A 16,051-nucleotide genomic window follows, 5' to 3' on the forward strand; every position below is an offset into this window, starting at 1 on the left:
TGGCTCGGGTACAGGTCTTGTGCTATCAGTAGTATGGGCCCAATACTACCTTCCACACCTACCTGTACCTTTCCCCAAGGCTCTACCTGATAACTCCAATTCGTCCCAAATAACCATATCCCACAGCCTACCGCATATCTCAAATCCTAGGTTGTCCTAAGATTTGCTCTACTCATATCAATCAGACCAATCATAGCAGGTTGCCTTTATGCATGCAAATTATACACATAAAATGATCAAATAGACTTTCGAATAAAAGATTCTACCCTAAGACCACAACCAGACGAGGAACGGGAAATAAGGCCAAATCAATCATTCTAAGGCTATAAGCTCCTAACCGTATACGATTTTAAAAGCATACACATAGCAAGTTCCATACGATTATCATAGCTCAAATATCAGTATAACATGGCTAACATATTGGGGAACTACTTACTTGGCTCGGCTGATCACGCGCGTTGCACTCTCCTCTTTTCTAGTCTCAAAAGTTTTTCACTTTTATTTTTTTGAAAACAATTTTACCATTTCCTTAGTTTGAGTCCTGACACACCCGAGAGTGTGCCCGAATCCCTCAAACCAAGGCTCTGATACCAACTTGTAACGACCCAATTTTCAAAAGAATTTTTTTCATTTTTGATTAGTCAAACACATTTCCATAAACCACAAAATTCAAGTACAATTGTTTTCAAAAACCCATATCAATTACAATTTTATTTCAAATCATCATAGTGTCCCATAAAATGCCTAAGAGAGAGTGCACGTCGCGCCATCACGCCTTACCCTTGCCCTTGGGCTCAGATGTACCTGAAACGAATCCACAAATTGTAAGCTAATGCTTAGTGAGAGCCCCAGAGCATACCCCACACACAATCCACATAACACATATGAAGTTAGCTATAAAAGCTACACATATCACATAAGCCATGCATACAACATATAAGGAAGCCATGGAAACCCTCCAGGGTCTTACACCTAGTGCCACAGGAACCCCCACGTGGTCTTATCTGTCTGCCATGGGAACCCCCACATGGTCTTCCTGCCTTGGGAACCCCCACAAGGTCTTCATGCGTTGGGAACCCCCACAAGGTCTTCACTACCAAGAAAGACATAATGCAAACTATACATGCACATATACTAGGATGCCATGGAAACCCTCCAAGGTCTTATACCAAATGCCACGGGAACCCCCACATGGTCTTCCATGAAAATGTCATACTAACATAACGCATAATCAATCAACAATCCACATATCATAAAATGGGTCGGCCTTGGTGCCTTAGACCCATTGGTATGGTGAGAAGACTCACCTCTCGAATGCCGAACTGACAAGCCAAAATCAGGAATGTCCCACGCACTGCTCCAACTTAACTGCCTATAATCACCATGTGATCAACTTGTCATAATCCCATAATTTCCCTTAAAGTCAACCCTGGTCAAAGTGACTGTTGACCTCAACTCGTCGAGTGCATCCAGCATCTCGTTGAGTTTTCTGAGTAATTCATCCACTCGTCGAGTTACCTGTGTAACTCGCCGAGTCCCTCCATGTCCAAAACCGAAAAATCATGAAACCGAAAACTCATGACATCTGAAAACTCATGAAACCGAAAACTCACTCGGGAGACCCGAAAACGGGTAAACCTTACTCGACTCGACGAGTTCCTTCATTATTCTTCAAGTTCAGCCCTTTTCAGTGGGATCTAAGGTCCCAAACTCTAGATCCAAGCTCTCCTAGTGCAGATACCACATAAAGTTGCAAACTTTACGTGCATCCAAGGTCTTTCAAGGCTATAACTTCAAAACTAGGCTTCTTACAAGGTTTTTGTTCATGGAAAGAGACTAGACTGCATAAATGAAGCAACTTTATGTCATTTGGGACCTAAAGAGGTCCAGATCTGGAACCATATCCTTATGATAAGTCCAAATCCAAGTTTGACTCCATTTTGCACCAAGAACGACCATTTACTTCCAAGAAAAGAGATCTAAGCAACTAGAGATCAAGATCACGACTTTATACCATAGGATGTTGTCTAATATGATGTAGATTCTAGATCTACTGTTCCTCTCCTATCTCCTTCTTCTTCAAGCTCTAAAACTTCTTCACAAACACCCCAAAATTGCTCACGAAGGTTCTTTCTTTCACTCAAGAGGGTGCAAGGTCGATCTAGGGTTTTCTTTGGCTGATAGAGTGCTAAGGGAGGCCACAAGAGGCAGGATATGTTCTTTAAATAGGGAGGCCACAAGAGACAGGATATGTTCTTTAAATACGGAGGCCACAAGAGGCAAGATAAGCTGTAAATGGGGTCTAATGCATAAAAGCTTGTCTCTAGCTTGATCAAGCTTGGATCTTTGGACTCAAGGGACCTCCTTCAGTCCAAATCTGATGTCTCAACCTCATGTCATGCTCAAATGACTCAATACCCAAAAGATGGATGGAAGAAAGCCCTAAAACTCTCTAGAAAGAGATCTAACAAAAGAAATGATCAAGGTGGTAGCTTTTTACCTCCAAACAGAAGCTAGCACCGAAAAACTCTTGATCCAAAGGCCTCTTCTCGTTCCAAGCCTTGATGCACTTCACTCCCCTTCCAAATGTGCACTAGAACACTCAAAGTTAGCTTCTCTCTCTCACACAAATGGATACACACGATTAGGGTTTCTCATAGAGGGTTGGGATGTTAAGGGGGCGGAAAAGAGGGCTTATGTCACACCCCCAAACCAAGGATGGCGGAAACGTCCGGGGGTGGAGGACTTCATGTATAGTATCACAACAACATGTATAATAGTGCTCAAAGTAAATACAACCATCATAAATATAATTGAAAAAGTTACACCAAAGTATATGTTTACATGATTCAAATCAATTACATTAAGATGACAAAATGAATTGTTTGACGATTTATCGTCTCATCCTCAAAATGCTGTTGGTTTTCCTGTTTCACTGATTTCCTGAGAATACAAGTAGTTTTGAAAAAGTGTCAACAATTAAGTTGGTGAGTTCATAAGAGTTTTGTTTGAGAAAGAAACTGTTTTCCTTGTAAAAGCGACAAAGTATATTTCCAGAAAATCCAATATTTTCTTTATTAAGTGAAATGAATGCTTCTATGTTATGCGATAATGAACCCTAGAAAGACCCATAGATTCCTTCTATAATCGCCCTGTGTATATAAGTTATATAAAATTTAAGTTAAATAAACCGTCGAATATAATGGGTCTGCCCTAGGTCCACAACCAAACAAGGAATAGGAAGTAAGGCGGGCCCACCAATTCTAAGTCGATTATGACTAGATTCTTATATAACTCTAGCATATACACTTAGCAATTATAGCTGAAGTCTAAAAATTCTAGATGAAACATAGTTTTGACAGAGATATGATTCCAAAGAAAATCCTATATTTTCCTTATAAAAGTTATGTGGTCCTAAATCCCAGGACCGGAAATAAACAAGTATTTTCCATACTTAAAGATATAAAAGTGGTTTTAAATCGGCATAAAACCCTTTTTGATTTGGAAGTGAACCCCTTTTCAAAGTAAAATTTTCCATGTAAACTTGAAAGATAGTTAACTACCTATGTGAGTCGCTATAACCATACTATGACGAGAAATAACCTCCACAACGTTTTTCAGACGTTAAGATTCTATGACTCTTGTCACCCGTAGACCTGCAGGTCCCGCTGTAGCTAGCAGCAAGGTGTGGGGTGTCAAACCCAATATAGATCTATACACAATTATCACGCTCTCCCTACAAGAGACTCTGGTTATAACTTACAGGAATTGGGATCCCGTACTCGAACGTACGGGGAGAGAATTACCTCACAACCTAAGTTAACTAGTTTACACATAGTTTGATATTAAAACCTCTTCCGTGAAGGAAGTAAAATCACCTTTTCTGAATAAACTAGTGATATGAAATCCTTAAACTATTACTATTATAGTTTATTACGTAAGATATGAAAAACCTATTTGTTTTGAGAGTAAAACCTTTTTCATGTAGTAAAAATCCATAAACTATGCTTATTGAAGTTTATTATATGTATTCGAATGAATGAGTAAACCTTATCATGAATGACTAAATTTCAGTTTATAATGATAAACTAACAAGAAAATACATTCAATATTTAGAACTTATTGTTATACACTTTGCTCAACATAATACAAAGTGTTATGAAAGTTATAAGCTGTTAACTAGTTTTTAACCGTTCTGCACTGTTTTAGAAAAATCATAGAAAAATCATACGAAGTCGAAAACTGAATCCGTAAATTCTGAGAGTTCATAAAATGTGTGTAGTTTGTTCATAATTTTTATTATGATTTTTGGAAGCCTTTAACTTGTGTTAAAATGTTCATATTCACAGACTGGTCCGAATTCGTTTTTGAAATGATAGGCAGTTTTGTAAAAATCATCATAATTTGTAGAAAAATCGTATGGAGATGTGCAAGTAGTCATTTTAAAGGTATGAACCTGAACTATTTGCATATTATACAGTTTTGAAAGATATTAAGTTTAAGTTAGTCAAAACAGTCCGTGAATAAGACTCAACTTTTCTGATGAAAGTTGTTGTTTGAGTTTAGTTAAGTTTTTGGTATTTTAACTTGTATTCCCCCCCTGAAAACTGAAGAAAACATGAAAATGTAGGGGTATGAACTCACCTTGAGTGATTTCAGTAGATGGATGATGGAGAAAAGAAGTGTTCAACTCAAGAACACTTGGGAGATGCTTGAAGATTTGAAGATCTAACACAAATATGACGATATTTGTGTAAGCAATCTATGATTTGGATGAAGGATATTAGAATATCTAAGTGTAGGAGGAAGATACTTACCAAATGTGGAGGAAAACCCCAAGACCAGCCTTTGAATCTCGAATTTTTAGAGAGAGAAAGTGTAAGAGAGGTGTTTGTTCTTCTTGAGAAAGAGTGAATAAAGTTGGAGGAGAGATAAGGATTTCTCCAGCTTTTGTTCAAGATTATGGCTGAACAAGAGTGTAAAAAGGACAATGATTGACTAGGTATGGGTGAATAGTGACTAGGGCTTGTACTATGAAGGTATGGGGAGGTTGCTTGTGTCCTTGTTCAAAGGATAAGTCAACACTCCACCTAAATATCTCACTAAATAGATTTTATTCTTAGTCAATGATTTTCTCCAAAAATATGATTAAAAATGAATATTTAGGGTCTCTTATGTTAAAATACGAGTTTTGTTGAAAATCCCGCGTTAAAATCACGAAAAACGAGCTTAAAATGAAGTCGGGGTCGAAAACCGGACAATAGGAGCGAATCTGCGAAATTTCTGAGCTCAGGACCGAAGTTTGGTCCTATCATGCTTAGAACCGAGAGGTGGCTTCGGTTGTGGGTGAGAGCCGAGAGTAGCTTCAGTCCGAGAAATCTCGCAGGCGATAAGGGAAGGGAGCGAAGGCGAAGTTCGGTCTAGGCGAGGTTCGGTCCAGGCTCGCATCTCGGAACCGAAGGTCAAGTCCTCGGACTGAAGGTCAGGTCCTCGGACCGAAGGTGTAGTCCTCTCGGACCGAAAGTGAGAAGAGAAGAGCAGAAGGTCAGGCTCGGTTCGAAACGATCAGGGGACCGAAATAGACAGAGCGCTCGGTCCATTTCGGTTGAGAGGGTTTCGGTTCTCAGGAGGTTCGGCTCCTAAGAGGAGTTTCGGTTCCTAAGAGGGGTTTCGGCTCCTTAAGGCTGTCTTTCGCGTAGACTTCCGTTTTCGAGCGATTTTCGACTAAATTAAGGGTCGGGATGCCCCGAGTGATTATAAGGAGTTGAGAGAGATTTTGAGAGAGATTTGGGAGAGATTTGACATACTTGGAGAGATTTGACATACAGAGAGAGATTTGTGAGAGATTTCACATTCTTGGAGAGATTTCTCATACAGAGAGAGATTTGGGAGAGATTTCACATACTTGGAGAGATTTCTCATACAGAGAGAGATTTGGGAGAGATTTCACATACTTGGAGAGATTTGGGAGAGATTTCACATTCTTGGAGAGATTTCTCATACAGCGAGAGATTTGGGAGAGATTTCACATACTTGGAGAGATTTGGGAGAGATTTCACATTCTTGGAGCGATTTCTCCTACTTAGAGAGTTTTGGGAGAGTTAGAGTGAAAGAGATTGGGAGAGACTTCTTTTGTGACCTTTTTGAGTGTTTGGCTTCGCAACGCAAGGTTTATACATCCCGTTAAGTCTCGTTATGATTGTTATATGCCCTTGAGGGTTAAGGAATAATGTTTTATCGAGTAGTTTCATCACTTGCCCGGATTAGGGTTTAGAATTTCCGAACACGTGAAAACTCCAAGTGATACTTTGTATTAAAATTGCGAGTTGTTTAATAAGAAACATAATGGAATCCCTAATGTACAAGGGTTAGATGAGTTGACCGGTTTGACTCGTTGACTTTAGTTGACTTGGACTTGGCCAAAAATTGACGGTTGTCACAGCTTAAGGTCCTTTAAATAGAACACAAACATTGAAAATTAGGGTTTTCTTACTCAGCACCTACTCGTTGAGTCGGGGTCCTCTGACTCGTCGAGTAGACTCTAAAAATCCCGCGGCTATCTCAAACCCTACTCGACGAGTTGTGGCCTCCAACTTGTCGAGTTCCCTTTTCAAAATGAATAGAATAATTAAATAGTATACCTGAGACTCGGGATGTTACACCAAAAGTAAAATCATGATTTTGCCCCTGCAGGAATCCACGCATGCCGCGTGGTAATCTTATGTGGGCCGCGTGAACTGACGGAGAATGGGCTTTCTTCAATTGTTGGGTCTGCACTGCTTAGTCCACTAGCCCAGTTTGATTCCGGTCAACATCTAGCCCATTTTTCTTCAAGTTCTCGTCAATTTGAGCCCAATTTGTCTTTTCCAAATCCTCCAAAGCTCTCGTAGTCGCCCGATCATTAATTTTCGCACGCTTGAAAAATTCTTCCATCTTCGTTTAATTAAGAGACCATTTTCTTCCATGCTCCATCCATCTAAAGCCCATTTTATGCATCACCTCCAATAGATATTAAGCCCAAAAATCTTTATTGTTCTCCAAATCCAATCGCCTCCCGAAGATCCCGCTCCGCTAGTCTCCAATAAACCTACAATTATGCTCACGAAACTAGAGAGTACCCGAAATTGTCATAAAATAACAAAAAAGAAAATATGCATGGAAATTAACTAAAATATGAATGAAATATACTAAAATAAACTATGAAAAAAGTAAATAAAATAAACTATCACCGCCATGTGCGCTTGTCGTAGAGAGGATGGAAGGGACCCGGTTGCGATATGTGCCACACGTTTGCTGGTCCACGTTGCATCTTATAGTACATTGTCATGTGTCTACTTATTGTGGTGCCACATGTTGCAACCTCGTGGTGGCATGTTACTCGTTTAGTTAAACACTTCGGCTCACACTCGGCCACGTGGCGCACTCTGGTGCTGCCATGTCATCACAACAAGTATATTCCTGAAATCTTCGAACGACCATAAATTCGCATACGAGCTCCGTTTGGACATTCTTTATATCCCCGGAATCCTCTTGATGAGCTCTATAACCTTCCTTTAAACCTTAATAGCTAATTCTCACTCTATTTTAAATTCATATTTTTAGATAGATTAGGATGTTAACGTTCGTGCGAAAATCATAACTCCTTTATACAAACTCTGTTCTCGACTGTCTTTATATCAACGGGTTCATGTCTACTAGATCTTCAACTCTCGTTTATATTGTTTTCGCTAACCCTCAATGGATTTAATTTTCAATTTCTGTGTCACACACTATTGTACTAAAACTTTGAAAAATCATAACTTCCTCATACAAAGTCAGATTTAGGCATTCTTTATATGTACGTTCTTGCTTTTACGATTACTACAACTTTCGTTTAGATTACTTAGGCTAATAAGCAACCTATCTCCGATTCGTATTTTACGACACACTTTGTTGTATAGGGTCGATGGCAAAATTTTGAAAAACCAAAAATTCTTCATAAGAAGTAAGATTTAAGCGTTCTTTATACCTGGAAAGTCTTCATCACATCTACTGTAACTTTCATCAAGACTATTTATCCTAAATAGTCTTGAGCTGTCTATTTTTATAACATAATAAATTATACTAAATACGTTGAACTGATGTGTGACTACCCTATAATGGCACTACTTTGATGGAATGTTCAAAATTATGTGCAGGTAATTATATAATCTAAAAGTGAGTGGAACCTACAAGGAAAACGAGTAAAAAGGAAGTTAACAAGTATGTTGTTGGGAAAGTTGACAACTCTTCAGTGTTTTGGATTATATCTCAAGATCTAGAGCTTCGATTTACATGAATAAAGAAGTTTCAGAACTAGACAAAATTTCCCACAACTTTCATGTTTTGTGTTTCTATTGATTCTGTTGTTTTCACCGCTAAAATGTGTGTGGAAACCAGGCACCAATGACGCCCTAAAGGACGTCAAGGTCAAATCAGTCAACATCTAAGCAGATTGCGGAGCAGGAAAATGAAGAAGACGTCGTTGGCGTCCTACACAGTGTCAAAGACATCACCAAGTGTAACGTCCCGATTTTTCATAGTAAAATTTATCATTGTTATAAAACAACATTTCGTTTATTCGTGACAAATACGAATGTTTTACATTTAAAAGTCATTTATCTTAATTTAGAGTTTATGCGGAAACTGGTTGCCAATGTGTGTGTACAATCGAGCTTCGCCCTTCTTATTATCTGATGGAGTGCCTAAAAAACATTTGTAACAACTGCGTAAGTGCTAGGCTTACTGAGTTCCCCAAAATATCATATCCCATAATACATATACAATGCATACACATAATGGCCTTCAACATAAAGCTGGTCCGCCCTTGGCCTTCAACATGAAGCTGGTCCGCCCTTTTTGCCTACAACATATAGCTGGTCCGCACTTTTGGCCTTTAGCATAATGCTAGTCCGCCCGAATCTGCAGCATATAGCTGGATCGCCCTCAAGTCCCCACATAATTATATCAACTCATATATATTTACTGTAACAGTCAATAATCTAATACTATATGAAACTAACAGAACTAGACTAATAGCATACTGCAGGGTAACTATAACCTAACATACAAAGGATATATACTGGAGCACATAATATAGTGAGAAAAACTCACCTTCACAATGACTTGGAAGATTGATAGTTATCTAAGTGATTCTACTGACAATCCAACTGACGGATAAAACGTCGAACGAGTATTAACCTATAATACTTTATCCTATGAATCTATATGGCAATCTGGTAATGAAAACTAGATCTTTCACTAATCCCAATGAATACTGATAGTTCTATCAAGTAAGGATCAGCCATGGAGGATAGTTGGGAGGCAGGATCATTTCAGCATATAGCTTTTCTGAAATCCAACAACCAAGCCAACGTTACCATTCTAGACACCTTTCCCGGAAATAGATCAATCAATATTTTGACTTGGAATTACTGATAAATCTTATTTATAGGTTCATAATAACGACTTATGACTATAAATATAAGTTACATTGAAAACAAAAGAGTGTAGCTTAACTTACAGAGATTTCCTAGACAAAGTATGGAAATTGCAGTGGCAGAATTCCAGCCTGATAGCTACTAGTTGTCGGGCTCTCTGGGGCCCTCAAAGCTTCACTAAACTATCCTAAATACTAAGGAGATTTCAGAACTATAACTCAGAATTGAGAGAGAGAGAGAGAGAGAGAGAGAGAGAGAGAGAGAGATAGAAAGAGAGAGAGAGAGAGAGAGAGAGAGAAAGAGAATTGGAGGGTGTGTGGGAGAGAATGAGGGTTGCTGCCCTTTTATATGCGATTTTTGGGGTGTGCGCCATGCAAATGGGGTGCACATCACGCATTTTAAGGTGACATCTCTCCATCCATTTTTGTGCCACGTGTCAGGCTCTCCGTGGTCCGCATTTTCACCTTCTACAAGCCTGCGTCGTGCACCTGGCACGCACCGCGTGCGGCTCAAAACACAAATTTTGTAAATTCCATTATTTCTTCATACGGACTCCGTTTTTGACGTTCTTTTTTTCCACGCATAACGCTCAACGATTTCTACAACTTTCCTTTAGACTTCATTGGCTAATTCTGAAGTTATTTTTAGCTCTTATTTTTATATGATTTAATGATTTTTGCAATATAAGGATATGCTTGAATTTCAAGAGAAAAGGCAATATTTTATAATTAAAAAAAAAAACACTACATTAATTTGTGTCTATTATAATATTTATATAGTTTTTTACACATACAAAACATCTTATATTAAACACATTAAACAAGCAAAAAATACTATCTAATATAGAAATCTTATTGAAAAAAAAATCTTAAAAAAAGTAATTTAATGTTTTCAGAAAAGAGATGTTTCAATTTGCACAAAATTAATGTAGTCGTTTTTCCGGTAAATTGACATATAACATATTATGGTTTTATGATATTTACACACATTATAGGATAAATAGATGTTTAATTCGTACAATGTCATCAAATAACTGATTTTGTTGACAATATTCTATAATTAGATAATAAAATAATAAAATATTATTAGATATAAAATCAATTAAATACAGCCTTCAGAAAATATAAAAAGAAAAAAGCCAGGCATCCTTAATTATATATATATATATATATATATATATAATTATCTTATTTATTGCTTAGAAAATATCTACGAGAAATGTACTTCTGTCCATAGACTTTGCTCCATGTATTTTTGGAGAAGAGGATGTGTAAACGTTTTTAACGTATGTGGTCTTCTAAAAAACAAACAGTCTGCGAGAATGTTCATACGTAAATATCTTCTCGTAGGCAGTCAAAAATGTGCGCGCACACACAAAAAAATAATAAAAATAAAAATAAACTTTTCCAAATAAATAAACACCACCACAATTTTTAAGCCGTTCAAAGAAAATATAAATGCATACAAGAAGACTAATTATTAAGATAAACATATAACTATCTACATGGTTTTTTTAATTTTGATCAAATAACTACCAAATTTCGTAATTGCAACTCTTTAAGTTGTATACATTCAAACACCCCCTCGAAAATTTTCTAACATCATCATGACAATGGACCAAATAACCCTATACCCTTAGACCAAATATACAAGTCAACAAAAACACGTTGTTAGTTATATTGTTTTTTTCCTGTAAATGTTTGAAAAACTTTATGTATATTCTATTTTGTTCCTATAAATCCTCCTACATCATGAAATGATGACATGTATCATATTTGTATATTAAAATATCATTAAATGAGCATTAAATGTTACACATGTCACTATTTAATTTCATAGGAGGATTTGTAGGAACAAAAAGTAGGAGGATATTTAATTTCTCTGTATGGTATATCAACAAGTTTTTATTCTTATTTTTTTTAGAGTGGGTTCAACGTGTGCAGAATTTGTTGGTTAGAAAGCGGGCAACATGCAATAACTTTAGCCAACCATTGGTCCAACAAGTCAGGGCTAATACTTTTTTCTTGTCATTATGTCTATAATTTAAAGGTAATATTGTCTACCATCCCACATTATTTTTACTACAAAATCATTAGTATAACAACTGCGGTTGATGGATGATAAATTATTTAAATTATCCACAAAAACATTCCTGAATGATATTATCAAAATGTAAGATACTAGAAAATACTATAGCGACCTCCTAGCTATAGCTCGTTGCAAATATAAAATTGCAACTTTTGTTTAAAAAACACCACCCTACTGGAATTTGTGTTCAACCAAATGACTTTTAACCTAACGTTATTAAATATTATCCCTCTTCATTGAGGTTGAAGGTTCAAGTCTCGTAAACGTTTGTTCAAATAACAGTACTCCAACATATTTCAAACACCATTCCCCACCACCATAATTTGCAGTCATTTCCAGCCAAAGCTTCAATCATATTTCAATTTTGAGATCAAGTTTTGTTCCTATATCGATCATGTAATGGAGATTATTTTATTAATTTGCACCAAAGTTGGGTTACCTTGTTAACTCGATATGATAACTAACATGTTTCCATGGACTTATCTCACTCATTAATTTCAATATATAAAAAGTTAAGGGAAGTATAACATGGTCAGTATATTTGGGTCGAATACATAATGAGATAATACACATATAAGTTAACATCCCCTATTAGTTTTATCGGTAGGAAAGTTCGATTGTTTTAACTAGTTTTAAACTCATGAAAGAGGTATGTTGGAAGCCCCTTATTTTTTGGAGTTTCAATGATTAGCCCTTCTGCTAGATGAAATTTTTTGCACATGTTGTCTGGGATTAGAATGGCTAGCTTTCTCTCTTGTAGATGACCTAAGCCAATAACATAGTTTGCTTAATTCTAGAACATAGTATGTATCTTGAATTACTTGAGTCAAGACATCCACCTTAATCTTTATGCTTTATTTTCCATACACCATCACTCAATAAATGTTTCCAAGATTCGAAAGTTTTCATCAATATATGAGAACCACTTCTTTGTTCCAGTCATGTGGTAGCTGCACCCACTATCCAGAAACCACAAGTCCTTCATTTTTGGCCCTTAGAGCTCGAAATGTGCCATCAGTAAAAGTTCTTCATCGTTGAATTATATGTAGTTTGCTTATTTCTCTATGATGGGACATTCAGACTGAAAATTACCTAACATCTGGAACTTATAACACCCTACTACGGCTTTGTTGAACCCTTGTCTTCCATGACATCTTCAATGTCCTTTATATGACCCTCATATACCTCTTCCTCTTATTTCACTCAGGCCTCCATATTTCAAAGATACATTTTAGCACATCCTCATAATTTTTGGCTCATTTACTATGTCTTCCAATCTCTTGTTCATGACATTGAAGTACGCTTTAGAGAGCATTCACAAACTAGACTATCAAGAGCATGCGTCGTGGTAATGATCATATCATGACGTTGTTCTTGAAAATATGGTTGTTTTTGTTCTTCGTTCGAGCATTCTGCTAGCAACCTTTCCAGCTCATCCAAATTTCTTTCTGGATGAAGTTTATCCTCTTCTATCTCTAACTCATGTATCTCTTCTTGTTCTGGTTTGCCAGGAAGGATGTCATCCATCCATCTTTTCAGTTCCCTCAAATCTTCGTCTGAGTCGTATCCTTCATCTTTTCGTGTTAATTCATGTTCCACTTCCTCAAGAAAAGCATCAAGAGCATCGAGATTTAGAAAGTACATAAAAAACTAAAATAATAAAAATAAAAAAATTGAAAACTACTAAACTCACGTCGTGAGAACAGTAAAAACAGGAAAAAATAATTTTTGACGAAAATTAACTTTTTGCAGTTTTTACCCTACAAAAAGGAACGATTAACCTAAAACAATTTATATACTACCTAAAACAATTAAACTAATAACCGAAATAGTTGTTCTCCGGCAACAGCGCCAAAAACTTAATGTGGTGCAAATTATACCTATCTAGCTTTAAATTTATAAACCTAACTACTTATCTACTAATGCACCTATAGACAGTGTACCTAGTCAGTTTATAATATAGTATAGTAAGTTAGGTATCGAACACAGGGAACGGATTCAACTAAAATAATTACTAAAAATTAATCTAAAAACAATATATAAAGAAATGGTATCATCTGATTTTCCAAGTTCAGATTAAATTAAAACTAAACAAACACTTGAATAAGAACGGTTGTTATTAAGATATTAAAAACACTTTCGTTTAGTTTTGAATCCACTTTTTTTCCTATGGTTAGCTCTTATTTATGGATTAATAAAGTTGGTTACTAAAATAAATATTATTAGCAATCTTGATCAGATCTCCTAATATTTTTATCAATTCGTGAAGTACTATGTAATAATCATACACAAGCAAACTCAGAATTGACTATTAAGAATTAGTGAGCTATGTAAGATTTATCTAAGCACAATTATGATCAAATTATGTTCTCTAACACAGATAAAGTTGATGTCTTTATTACCTAATCTAAGATTTGGTGAATCCTAGCTCTAGCAATTTAATGTTCATAAAGTACTAGGTAATCAAGTTCATGCAATATAAACTGATCATTCAATTACACTTAACCTGAATATAAGCAACAAAGATTAAAGCTTTATCATGCTAGGTATCAAAAATCAAACACAAACTTAAATCCAACTTCACATAATCCATAAAATAAGAAACTAAATCATAGGTTTAGGTTTCATCTAACTAAACGAAAGTCATCCAAATTAGCTACTCATGGCAGAAAGTAAACACAAAAAATCATAAGAATTTGACATGATTGAATTAATGCAAACCGAATATGATGTGTGGCCTTCAAATCTTCAATCTTCAAATGTTCTCTCTTCCAAAAGGTTGTTTTTTCTCGCTCCTCTCTACTTCTGATTTCAAATATAACTCCAGAAAATCAAATCCAACCTCCTCAAAGTCGAATGTTAAAAGGAGTATTTATAGTTTTCTTAAATCGTCCCTCACGTCGTGAGAATAAGGTTCTCACATCGTGAGATCAGTACAATCCCTATTCAGCAAGGAAACTGCATTACGCATAGTTATCTTTTGCAATAATCAATCTCACGTCGTGAGATTATAGTGCTCACATCGTGAGAAGTGGGAATTAGCATTTGGCACAAAAATGAAAGTCGTCCAAAATTTTGTCTAGTTTCGGAACTTTTTGACTCTCGTCAATCGGAGTTACGAGTCATGAGATATGGCTAAAATACTGAAGAGGGGTCAAGTTGTCTACCAACATCCTTTTTGTATCCTTTTCAGTTCCAGTCCTCTAACTTCCAACTTTTGTTCATAAATGGCCCTTTTCTTCGAGAATATCCAATTTAGCTACAAAATAGAATTTAAACATTATAAGTACCAAATATCTTCATTATTAACTAAAATGTAGCATAAATGTTTTAAAATGAAGCATAAATATATGAATAAATATGACAATATCAACAGTCAAGCGTAGCCATTTCCCATGATCTAATGAAGTACCTCAAAAACAGTTAATTGACATATAATGCATACAAACAAATGGCTCACAACCTAACATCGGTATGTAACTAACAGTTGACTCGCAGCCTTGCATTTTTCCATCATCAACCCTCCAAACATAACAGATAGTTGACTTGCAGCCTTGCATCAATCCATCAACGATGTTGGGTATCTTTGACTCGCAGCCGTACGTTGTCCCGCCATCAACCCTCCCAGACATGATGCATAAAAGCACCATCCAACAAGAAAACATCAAATATACATAAGGCTAATCTAGTTTACCAGTATAAGTATATACTAATAGGTCCTATATCCTATCATGCATGGATATCCACTTTCATATGAGGTATAGTGAGAAAATGCATATGGATGGTTACTCGAACAACTATCAGCGGTCCAACTGGTGAGCAGGCGTGCCAAACACGAAACAACTTATAAACCTATAACTGATCAAAATCTATGGAATATTGAGACTAATATATATATATATATATATATATATATATATATATATATATATATATGTATATATATATATATATATATATATATATATATATATGTTGGAGATTATTAGCATCAAGTACATTATCTAAGGTAGCATAAACAATCAAGAGATTTACCTAAGTACGTATGCATCTTAGAATTCGAGGTTTTACTAGTTGTAGCAACATAGTTTAAAAATCAACAAAAGAAAGAACTACTAACCTCTTGATTTCTTGATTGTGATCTCGTAACTGCCTGTTCGTTCCTATGGATGGAGGATCCAACGTAGCACCCCTTTAATGGAATCAAACCCACAACACCAAAAGCAAAAGGGAGAAACCCAAACTAGAGTTTATATGAAAATCTCCAACCCTTAGGAGAGAGGTTGAGATTTTGTTCAAGGAGAGAGAGAGAGAGAGAGAGAGAGAGAGGGTGTGAGAGGGGTGATAGAGAGAGAGAGTATGTGTGTGTGTGTGTGAGTGAGGGAGTATGGATGAATTTTATGAGGGAATAAGTCGCTTTAGGTTTTACCCCTAACAATCTATTTATAGGTTGCCAGATAGAATCCTAAAAGGATTCTAACTTTAGGGTTAATCCTTATATTATT

Source organism: Lactuca virosa, chromosome 6 (genome assembly GCF_052849685.1).
Source record: "Lactuca virosa cultivar CGN04683 chromosome 6, Lactuca_virosa_CGN04683_v6, whole genome shotgun sequence".
Lineage (NCBI taxonomy): Eukaryota > Viridiplantae > Streptophyta > Magnoliopsida > Asterales > Asteraceae > Lactuca > Lactuca virosa.